This window comes from Nanorana parkeri, unplaced genomic scaffold (assembly GCF_000935625.1).
Source record: "Nanorana parkeri isolate BGI_ZX_2015 unplaced genomic scaffold, ASM93562v1 scaffold26, whole genome shotgun sequence".
In the NCBI taxonomy this organism is placed as follows: Eukaryota; Metazoa; Chordata; class Amphibia; order Anura; family Dicroglossidae; genus Nanorana; species Nanorana parkeri.
Window position 1 is genome coordinate 980240 of NW_017306294.1, and position 12511 is coordinate 992750.

At 41.8% G+C, this 12511-nt stretch overlaps 1 protein-coding gene across 2 annotated transcripts in view; it reads left to right on the plus strand.

Annotated features, from left to right (window-relative positions):
• Positions 1-12511, plus strand: part of KLHDC10 (kelch domain containing 10) — a 34410-nt gene that overhangs the window by 2647 nt on the left and 19252 nt on the right. The window lies entirely within an intron of this gene.

Consider the following 12511-nt stretch of genomic DNA (forward strand, 5'->3'; position numbering starts at 1 on the left):
GAGTGCTTGTCAATGAGACTGTCACAGGTTGGCTCAGTAGATCGGGAGGTGAGCGAACACATACCGACGTTCGCTCACTTCTCGATCCTGTCACAGCTCTCTGCCATGACAGGGGAGGGGCTGGATTCCCCCCTCCCCGCTCCGATCCGCCAGTGCTGACTGGCGGATTGGACGGGGGAGGGTACAGCTGGCTCTGCCTCTAGATAGGCAGAGCCAGCTGTCACTCACGCAGCTTGGCGGATCCGGACATAATTGTCGGGATCCGTTTCAGCTGCGGCATCTCAGTATACCGCGAGCTAAAGCTCGCGGTATACTGAGCTTAGGGTGATGGGAGGACGCTAGTTTGTGTCCTCCTGTTACCCTTAGGAGAACTATGGGGAAAAGCCCTAACCCCATAGTTCTCTGTTTTAATCTGCAGGAATGGTGGTTGGTTGCTTTATATATATATATATATTCACGTGTAATGGCAGCATTAGGCTATGAGAGAGCGATCCAAAATGTGGACCAGGCTTATAGTATTTGTACCGATGATGGCACTGGTGCATTGTTTAACCTAGCACAACCTGTTGTAACCCAATGTCTTTAGATTAACATACAGGTAAGTGCTGCAAGGAACTAGCTACTTAAATGTAAATTCAATGGGCATTTTAGGTTGACCCTCATAATATAATTTGTACAAACTCTAGACAGTCTCTTAATCTAAATACCCCATTCAGTTTATATCCATCTAGATCAGTGGTGCCCAGTCTCTGATCTGGGCACTTCATCTGGCCTTTTAGCACTCATTGTCTCTTGCAGACCATGGTTGGTGGTTTTCATACCTACGTGCTTACTCAGGCCAGTGAAAGAAAACTAGTGCTTTAAGAGTGGGTTCTAGTTGGTAAAGGGCTTGGTTTATTTCATGCTTTTTTTTTTTCACCTTTTCTATGCTGGCCATCCCTTTTTTCTCATGTTTTTTTCCTCCTGTTTATTTAATTAAGCAATTTTTAGGGTGCTGTAGGGAGTGCAAACATGGAAGCATTGATTTGTAAAGGGACTGTAATGGCAGTGGTCTCTACCAATCTGTCCGTCTATCGCCCACCTTGACTGCCTTTAGGCGATCCCTAAAGACTCCTTCAGGGAAGCCTATCCCACCTCAACCTAACCGCTCTAATCATGTAACGTGTCTCCAGTCTGTGACTGTCACTCAAAGCATGTCCCCAGCAACAACTCCTATCGTATTTTCAGAGTCTCTGACCATCTTCTGTACCATTGTTGCAGTGATTGACCATCTACCTTACCATGTCTGCAGATTTGGACCATCTACTGTTGCTTGTTTGCAGTCTGACTGCTTCATGTAGTATTTTATTCGTTGAATATTATGTGCGACCCTTTGGTGATGTCAGGGGCTGCACTTGAGACCCCCTATATCAAGAATGTTGACCACCACAGATCTAGTTATACACTATATTACCAAAAGTATTGGGACGCCTGCCTTTACACGCACATGAACTCTAATGGCATCCCAGTCTTAGTCTGTAGGGGTTCAATATTGAGTTGGCCCACCCTTTGCCAATATAACAGCTTCAACTCTTCTGGGAAGGCTGTCCACAAGGTTTAGGACTGTGTCTATGGGAATGTTTCACCATTCTTCCAGAAACGCATTTCTGAGGTCGGGTACTGATGTTGGACGAGAATGCCTGGCTCGCACTCTCTGCTCTAATTCATCCCAAAGGTGTTCTATCGGGTTGAGGTCAGGATTCTGTGCAGACCAGTCAAGTTCCCCCACCCAAACTCACTCATTCATGTCTTTATGGACTTTGCTTTGTGCACTGGTGGGCAGTCATATTGAAACAGGAAGGGGCCATCCCCAAACTGCTCCCACAAAGTTGGGAGCATAAAATTGTCCAAAATGTCTTGGTATGCTGATGCCTTAAGCGTTCCCTTCACTGGAACTAAGGTGCCAAGCCCAACCCCTGAAAAACTACCCCACACCATAGTCCCCCCTCCACCAAACTTTACACTTGGCACAATTCAGTCAGGCAAGTACCGTTCTCCTGGCAACTGCCAAACCCAGGCACGTCCATCGGATTGCCAGACAGAGGAGCGTGATTCGTCACTCCAGAGACCACGTCTCCACTTCTCTAGAGTCCAGTGGTGGCGTGCTTTACACCACTGCATCCGACGCTTTGCATTGCACTTGGTGATGTAAGGCTTGGATGTAGCTGCTCGGTCATGGAAACCCATTCCATGAAGCTATCTACGCACTGTTGTGCCAATCTGAAGGTCAGATAAAGTTTGGAGGTCTGTAGCTATTGACTCTGCAGACAGTTGGCGACTTCTGCGTACTGTGCGCTGAACCCGCTCTGTCATTTTACGTGGCCTACCACTTCGTGGCTGAGTTGCTGTTGTTCCCAGTTGCTTCCACTTTGTTATAATACCACTGACAGTTGACCGCGGAATATGTAGTAGCAAGGAAATTTCACAGATGACCTGAATCCAATGATTTGGAGGGGTGTCCCAATACTTTTGGTAATATAGTGTATATTGCAGCCTTCCTGTGTGTTCTGGAATGTTGGCTTACATCGGGCCCAGCCATAGCTAATAATGGCTGTCTGCAGTTTACCGTACGTGTCCAGGATGTCATTATTTTCTATGGGTGTGCCCAGTACATGCATGTAATCTCAGATGTCTGGTATGCCAGAAGTTAGCATTGAGTACATTAGCCTGCTTGTGAGGTCTGTTTGTGTAATTACAAATTTGAATTGGGGTGCATTAATCTGGGATTTTCCTGAAGCCAAAACATTTATTTTTTCTGTTTTGGATAGTGTAGAGAGGGATTAGAATGCCAGCCATGTCTTTATTGCTGTCTATCCCCCCCTCCCTATTTGTCCTGGTAATCAATGTCAGTAAAAGTCCCACATTTTGGGTTGTCTCCAGAACAGGAATAGATGGGAAATCCAATGGGGACCCTGCTGACCGCCAGGGTGTCCCTTCACTTTGGAGGGATTTCCTCTTGTGACTTTTGGAGAGTATGTGAGGGGAAGTCTGCCCAATGGGACACAAATACAAGGGGGACAGGGGAGTTGAGGGGTATAACCCTCCCTTACGCTTGTCAAAACAAGTTGGCTTCAGTTCTACTTTAAAGTGTATTTCTACTTATGCAGCCAGATTGGGATAACACCCATTTTATATTTGTTACATGTTCCCATTCACATAGAGCAATCCTCAAATTTCAAGACTTTCCATTGGGACAGATCACTCTGACGGGGCTGTGAAAAACCTGGAATCAGCCATCTTGGCTGCTCTAACAAAACATCTAAAACGTTGTGTTTTTTTTTTTAGTATACTGTGTGAATAGAAACACATAACATATTGAGGGATTTTCTTAAATTTGACTGCAAAAGTGGAAATACACTTTAATAGTAAATCTGCTCTGCCTCTGCTGACCCCTTGAAAATGCTAACTATCATGCTGGCCCTTTTTGGCTTTGAGTCACTGCTTCAGAAAAGGTATTGCAATGAAGGAGCATGGATCCAATCAGGAAGCCGGGCAGTGTGTAATGACTCGCCACCTGGCTTCCTCATACTTAAAGTTCCGGTATCGGGACAGGCATCGGGAGCATTTGGGTGAGTACAGGTAGAGTTGGCACCAATACTGATACTAATATTGGTGTATCCCTATTTAAAATGTTAAAATATAACCCTGTATATGTGATATTCACTGGTTATGTTAACTGGTTGAGTAATAGAAGCACTATGGTGGTCTTGGATTAACACAGGCAGAGGAATGGTAAAAAGAGGCCTGAAAGACACTACAGGGTTGATGTATTAACCTCCTGCCGTCCACCCAGCAGACTCACACGGGCGGGTTGCTGTCATCAGACAGCTTTTTTTTCCTGCTCGCGCGCCCCTCTCACTTCCGCATTCACCTGTCAGTCATCTGGCCGCTATAGCCAGAGAGAAGAAGCTGATGAAGCAGATCTCCGCTTCATCAGCTTCTTTTGGGGTCCCCATGTGACATTAGGGGTCTTAGAGACAGGTCCTCCATAAAGAGGACCTGTCAGTGTGCCTTTGCTATTATATAGGGGGATTGTTATCCCCCTATGTGATAGCAATAACAAGTGTAAAAAAAGTTTAAAAAAAAACCCCCCAAAATGTTTAAGTCCCCTCACATTTACACACATATAAATGTAAATATGCGTTTGATGCGCCAGTGTGCGAAAATGACAATTGCGCTACACATGTTAGATATCGTCGCGAACGTCAGAGTGAGAGCAATCATGTTATGGCCACCGATCACTGATAACACTAAACTGATGAACCGTAAAAGCTTTTAAAGCATCGCCTATGGTATTGGAATTTTTTAAGGTTTGGCATGCAATTTTAAGGCTTGACGTGTTTGGTGTCTATTTACCTGACTTGACCCCGACTTTTATATTTTACCAAAAACTTGGGTAATGTTTTATCATTTAGTATAGGGGAAACGTTTAAAAAAACAAACAAAAAAAAACATTTCGGTAATTTTTCCTTAATATATTAAAAAATAAATACCACCAAAAGAAAGCTCTATCTTTCCCCCAAAAAATTGTATAAAATTCATTTCAGTACAGCGCTGCATGACTAAATAAATGTCAGTCAAAGTATCGCAGCGCTGAATACTGAAAAATGGCCTGGATGGGAAGGGGGTTTAACACCACGGTCTTCAAGTGGTTAAAGGAGCAGAGGCTGTTTACTGAGCAAAGTGATGTTCACTAAGCTTGGTAGATAAGGTGAAGCTGTGTTTACATGCATTTGCAAATGAAAAGCAGACTTTTTGCTGGCACATGATTGGAAGCGAGCACAGCTTTACAGTATTTACAGTACATGGCAAGCTTAGTGAACATGCACTGTGCTAAGTGAACAGTCTGAATTCCTTTTAGTCTTGTTTTTATTAATGTTTTGGTTGCATCCAGCTTTTGTTTTCAGATAGGCCATCTACTATACTACGTTTACACTTCATTATTCTTGCTCCGTAATGATTATATTCTGATTGTGTTTCATTACATTTGGCTCAACTGATCTGAATGACTTTTTTTTTGTTTTTAGTGCTAAGAAAAGGGTTAAAATCAGATAGCCTTGTAGAACCATTTTGGATTTGCGTATACAGACTCCACCTCTGTTTACACATCTGTTGGTAGTGTTTATGTGAATCAGACTTTGATAGCATACAGATGGCTCACAGTTAAATATCACCTGGAACGTCGTGTCCAGAACAATGAGGTCTGATGTCTTGTAAAGAGTTCATTTGTGACTTTGTTGCATTGAATCATTCTTTGGGTTTTATTTTTTTTCTAAATTGCATATAGCAAACTGGAAATATATAATGGTCAGTAGCCATGGATTTCTAGTCATTCATTGGGGGTGTCACGATCTCCGTTAATGGATTCTATCCTTTCAACACTGAGATTGCCATGTCAATATAATCCTTTCATGTGTTAGAGGATCCTTTGAAAATATGTATAATAATAAAATATTAATGCCATAAAAATTCAAGCATATCTAAACCCAAGAACAGAACTGTTGTATTATGATACACACTTGTGCTCATAAGTTTACATACCCTGGCAGAATTTATGATTTCCTGGCCATTTTTCAGAGAATATGAATGATAACACGAAAACCTTTCTGTCACTCATGGGTAGTGTTTGGCTGAAGCCATTTATTATCATTCAACTGTGTTTACTCTTTTCCAATCATAATGACAACAGAAACTACCCAAATGACCCTGATCAAAAGTTTACATACCCTGGTGATTTTGGCCTGATAAAATGCAGACGGGTTGACACAAAGGGGTGTGAATGGCTATTAAAGGGAACCATCCTCACCTGTGATCTGTTTGCATGTAGTGTGTGTAAAAGGCCAATGAGTTTCTGGCCTCCTGACAGACCCTTGCGTCCTTCATCCAGGGCTGCACTGACGTGTCTGGATTCTGAGTCACGGGGAAAGCAAAAGAATTGTCAAAGGACCTGCGGGAAAAGGTAGTTGAACTGTATAGAACAGGAAAGGGATATAAAAAGATATCCAAGGAATTGAGAATGCCAATCAGCAGTTCAAACTCTAATCAAGAAGTGGAACATGAGGGGTTCTGTTGAAACCGACTAAACTGTCAGCCACAACTGCCAGGAAAATTGTTCGGCATGCAAAGAAAAACGCACAAATAACTTCAGGTTAACCCCTTCGTGACTGACGACGTACAGTGTACGTCGCCAGCATCGGGGCTGTTTAAACAGACTCCCGGCGACTTTTGCAATACCGGAGGACAATTTGCATGCATCAGCCCAGAAGCTGCGCATGGGACCTACTTGGACATTCCAACATGACAATGATGCTAAACACAAGGCCAAGTCGACCTGTCATTGGCTACAGCAGAATAAAGTGAAGGTTCTGGAGTGGCCATCTCAGTCTCCTGACCTCAATATCATTGAGCCACTCTGAGGAGATCTCAAACGTGCAGTTCATGATGGACAGCCCAAGAATTTACAGGACCTGGAGGCTTTTTGCCGGGAAGAATGGGCAGCTTCACCATCTGAGAAGATAAAGAGCCTCATCCACACATACCACAAAAGACTTCAAGCTATCATTGATGATAAAGGGGGCAACACACCGTATTAGGAACTGGGGTATGTAAACTTTTGATCAGGGTCATTTGGGTAGTTTCTTTTGTCATGATTGGAAAAGAGTAAACATAGTTGATTGATTATAAATGGCTACAGCCAACGCTACCAATGAGTGACAGAAAGGTTTTTGTGTTCTCATATCTTTTTGAATAAAGACAATAGGCTGTCCTCATTGTGTAATGGCATAAAGTACCCAAGTGTTCCTCGTGCCCTGGCAGCACTTTTTATTCTTGGCAAGAAAATCACACTTTTTTTTGGCCAGTGCAATACAGAAAATATTTACTTTAATGTATGTCTGGTGTACTTGTAGTGTCAACAGTGCTGTACTTTTGTACCCTCTTGTACTGTTGACCTTATTATTCTGCTAAGAGCAATGAATAGCAATTACGAAACCTGTGTTTGCATGCTTCAAGGGGAATGTCTTTGTGTCTTTTTATCAGTGAACAATTGAAGAATAAAGGTAACGATTCATAAAATAAGTGGAATTGAAGCACATTTTGTATTCTGCGATAATCTGCTTGCGCTTTGAGCATGAAATTTATATACCGGTTTGTAAAGAACAGCTCTACCAAAAGCATTTTTCATGTCTGAACTTGACTTCACATGGAGTCTGTGTGACAATATTGGCAGCACCCTAAAACTCTGTACACCCATTACAGCCGGTGATCTAGCCCCTTATTCACCACAGCCACCTATAGGTTATACTCTGCTAATATATAGCGAACATGCAGGCAGGTGAGATATAAAACAAACTTGGTTGTAACATTGAACTCTCAGCCCGTCACTGCAAATGTTGGGGGGGTTTCCACGTTTATTTAAAAGAGAACTAATAGGGTAACTTTCTATCCCATAGATCTCTTAAGTCACGGGAGGACATATACTAACCCCCTCCAGTGACCCAAAGCTCGGTATATAGCTCTCTACATACTGGGGGTGCCGCAGCTGGGACGGATCCCGACAATACTGTTGAGATCCAGCTGGCTGATTAGATAGGCAGAGCCAGCTGTGCCCCGCCCCTCTGTTCGTTCCTCCTGTCAGCGCTGCAGGATCAGAGAGTGGAGGGGGGAATCCCTGCGGGGAGCCGTGACTGACATTCACCACTCTCTGCAGAGAGATGATCGGAAAGTGAGCGAACGACTATGTTCGCTCACTTTCCGATCAATAGAGCCGTTTCAGTGTCGCATGTCGGCTCCAACTATGAGGATGAGTGGAAATCACTCGCCACCTAGTTCTCCTTTATCTAACCCTCACTTTTGTAGCAGTTTTACCATGTTCCCCATCATCCAAATCTACTGCTGTAGAACCTTAAAGAAAAAAAAAAATCAAAATTCATACAACTTGACTGTAGATATTGGCATAGAGCTGTACACAAAGGTAAAGTAATTCTCCGTATTAAAGCAGGATGTCGGGATGGTGGGGGTGCACGGGAAATATAAAAGCCGTCATATTGGAATGCCCAATCGAAAATTTTAGGGTTCCAGTGAGTGCAATGGCAATACTTTTTTGGGGGGGATGGAGTAGGGAAGGATGTGGCCATCTGACACATTTTTATTGTGGTCTGTGTCCCTGCTGAGGACATTTCCCCCTTTTTGTCCTGATGACCCTTTTCACGAAAATAGAAAGTAAGGAGAAATCTTCCAATGGTTATAAATGTTCTGTTGATGGCTATCTAAGATGGGAATTCCCTTCACTTTGGGGAGATGTTATCTCACTACCTTATTTCCCAAGACAGGGACTGAATGTAAATCTCCCAACCAGGACACAGGAGAAAAACAAAACAGATGTGAGTTTTTTATTTTCCTACTGTTTAAGTAAATCTTAAAAATACATTCAAGTACCTTAACTATTAACACAAATGTATCTTATTTGTGTATCACTCAGCTTGTAGATCCTCAAATCATCTCTGACAGGGTGCTGACACTGTCCTTCCTTCTGGAGGGTGGCTACTTTTGTTCCCTATGGTCCCTGCGTCTGTTGTAAAGTAGCCACCGCTCCAAGCTCACTCTTGTGATCGACTACAATCTCACGTTTTAGTTTACTAATCTGTATTGAGATTGTATTCCATCACAGGAGTGAGTTTAGAGTGGTGGCTACTTTACAACACACACAGGAACCATGGGGGAACAAAAGTAGTCACCCTCCAGAAGAAAGGACAGTGTCAGCACCAATTCAGAGATGTACAGCCGTGTGATATACAAATAAGATTTTGTATGTAGTGTACATTTTTGTTAGGAGCTTAATCTAAAAAATAAATTCACATATCCTGAGTTTAGTGTCACTTTATGTAAATGTTATCCCTAATTGAATGGCTTTTGTTTGTTTAAAGTAGAAGTCTGCTGGGCGAGGATTGGCTCTTGCCTTATGGCACACTTGCCTCACACAATGCACTCCTCCAGAAATGACCGCTCTGTGCTCCAGTTACTACCCTGTCTCCTACTGGTATCATCTTCTTCAACTCCATTTTATTGTTTTATGAATGCCGGGACTGTGGACTGCATGGCAACGTACAAAAAAAAAAGGAGAAATATTTGACAAAAGAGAATTTGCATATCTTTTCTACAAAAAGAAACCTTTTCTAGCAGTGTTTTTGTTTTATTTCATTATGGGACTTCAGTTCTTCTATAACCACTGTGTACCATAAAACTTCCTCTTTTACCCCAAAAAAATATTTTCATGTATGTTTCTGCAGCCACTTCCTGTCTTCATGCATGCATTCCAGCGAAGGCTGCATGAAGTTTTTCAATGCTAGCCTCCTGACATTGATTACATTGGACCATGTATGTACTGAAACATCCACTTGCAGTCTCTATAGGAAGCCAACATGACAGTCTGACAATGTAGGAGTACCACTGGGTAGACTTAAAAATATTGAGAATGACATTAAAGCCCATTTATGTGCAAAAATGACCCTCCCACCACTCCCTCCCCACTCCTCTCTATCCTTTCCAGTGTTTCCTTTTTTTTTTTCCTATTTAACCATCTTATGTTAACTCCCGTTAATGTTCCTCGTGGACTCTGTGTGGGGGCCCATAATCCAATGCTGCAGATGTGCTTGCGCCTGACGCTTTCTGTCGGTTCTTTACTGCTGTCATCACCCTCTTCTAGATTCTGAGAGAACTCGGCATCTAGACAGCCAATTGGAATTGTCCACTTTAAGCAGGAAATGAGTTCCATACCCCTAAAGCACCTCGCCTCGTATAAACAGAAGAAGATAGAAGACGTGGGACTGGAACAGCATGTGTCTGTAGACTTAGGTTAGTAAAAGGATGCCAGCGATTTATTTAGTGGGAGCACGGAGTTCAACTTTAACACTTTCAGTTTATAAAGGGATTTTAGAGATGGGGTTTAGATTTTTGTACCTGTAAGGAGCGTACCTATACTTTTATTTTAGCCACTTTAAACATTGAAATACAGTAGAAAGAAAAATTGCATTGCAAAACATGAACAGGTAAAGATCTAGATAGAAAACTGACAGAATATTTGCGTGAATTTGTATAAACCACAAATGCAAAGAACATTTTAATTACAAAATCAAGTTAGGAGCTGTGACTGTATTACACATTGTCTTTCAGTATCTTTACGTTGTGTAGATATGTAGGAAACAGACGTTGTGAAGGTTAAAGTTTTATCTGAACCCAAAAACAAATATATTGCAGCTTTTCAGTCCTTGGATGAGGTGGCTGCATTCACTTTTCTTTTTTCCTTTTATTTTGACCTGGTAATCCTGCCAGTGACACTTAGGGTGACCCCACTCATTCACTGTACTGTATATATGGAGAAGCAGTGTTCTTACCCCAGGACAGGAAATATGTTAAAACTCCTCTCCTCATCTCCATAACATAGGGCGAGACATTCTGGAATTCACAGAAGAGAACCAGGCAGGGCTGATGACCGTTCAGATTGCACAGGGCAGCACTGGATTTCTGGCAGAACCAAATCCCTTTAAAAAAAAATTTATGCAATTATTGAAAACAATTATTAAAAAACAAAACAAAAAAAAACCCACACACAATTCGATTGCATATTGTTCAGACCAAAAGGGAGCAAATAAGAGGTTAATTGTTAGTTTACATACACTTTACGTTTTTAGGTAAAGGCACAGGAAGATCTAGGAGGTGGGCTATATTGATTGTGAGGGGCTACATTTAGCAGGCACCTGACTGAAAAAAAGAAAAGACAACTTGGCCATTGAATTAAAGTGATATTAATGTCAACATGCTTTAAGCCATTTAAAATGCTGATGCAATCACTTAATGGATGGTCCCCCTGATCTTTTAAAAGTTTCAGCTTCCTGCAGAATTAGCTGGTCCCCTGAACACTGGCCTAATGGAGCCATCTTTGTGTGTGCTAGTCATCTGTGTGTGTCTCCACAAAGACACAGGCACAGCAGGGCAAGCCAGTTTCCTCCTTTCTCCCTCCTCCCTTCTACAAGCTAGTAGATGGACAGCTGCTGCAGGCTGCTCTGTCCCTTGTGGTCTTATACTCAGCAGGAAGGTCAGGGAAGCGGAGCTGAGAAAGTTGGAGCTGTTTGGAGACATGACTGTAAGTGGGTCAAAATATAAATCCGTTCTTTGCCGGACAATGTATATTTGTTTGATCTGGATTCATTATTGAAAAAAGAGTTAAATATTTAAGTTTAACCAGCCATGGTCTCAAAGAGAAAGGTGCTTGATGTGTGGGGTGTCAGTGGCTTCTATTTAGGGCAAAGACTCTGATCCAAATCGGGAACCTCATCACTAACTTAAATATCTAGTCATTTTATTTATACAGAAACAAGACCTCCAACATTGCCTTACACTTAGGCCCGGTTCACACCTGGGTGTTTTGTAGCGCGTTCCTGCGCTCTGCAAAACACTCAAACAACAAAATCCCATTATTTCCTGTCATTTTTTTCTGTTGGATTTCCTATTTGATGTATTTGAACTAGGATCCTTTTGAATATTTACAATCGGATGACTAAATAGTTATATACTGTGATTGCTTTAAAGGGAAACTATATGGTGTGTTTTATGTGAGCACATCCTGTATTTGTAGTAGAATTGTGAAAAACAATATGATCACATCAGCAGATTGAGCTTACTCTTGTGGCCATCTTTATTCCCACTGGTTACTTCCTGATCAAAATTTGCTGGTATATTCTCAGCCACAAAATATTATTTCAATATAGACAGAAATAGAGCACCTGCCTCTCTTTAGTTATACCATGCCAATCTTACTGAATGCATTAGCAGCAGTATAGGAGCATTTAGATCAGGAGTAGCCAAACTCCGGCCCTCCAGCTGTGGTGAACAACAAATCCCATGATGCATCTCTCTCCTGGAGTCATGTCCTGTGAGAATCTTGCAATGCCTCATGGGATTTGTAGTTCCACCACAGCTGGAGGGGCGGAGTTTGGCTACCCCTGATTTTAGATGTTTTTAATGTATTAAGAAGAGTATTTATGTATGAAACTGAGTATCTTGTGGTTTATTTTCTGTTTTTTTTTTAGTGCAGTATGGGTTATTTTGGTGGTATTATTTAACACAATTCGTGTCGATTTTTAGTTGTTATATAATTTATAATGAAAAGTTTTTTTATAGGAATAAAGTGTTTTACAATTCTGGAGAACAGCATTGTGCTTCTGTACTCGGCCAAAAGATTTTTGTTTTTGTTTTGTGAAAATGGACATAATGGATCTGTCTGAATACAGCAATTGAAAAATTGTACAGTTGGGAATATTGCTTATTATTTGGCAGTCCCTAAATATTACAAGTGATTGACTTGACCATTGTACATGCAGGTGAATAGAACTCAACTGTAATAATTTGTTGAGTTCTAGTATAATCTAATATATATAGATATATCTACACCCCCCCCCCCCCCAAAAAAAAAAAA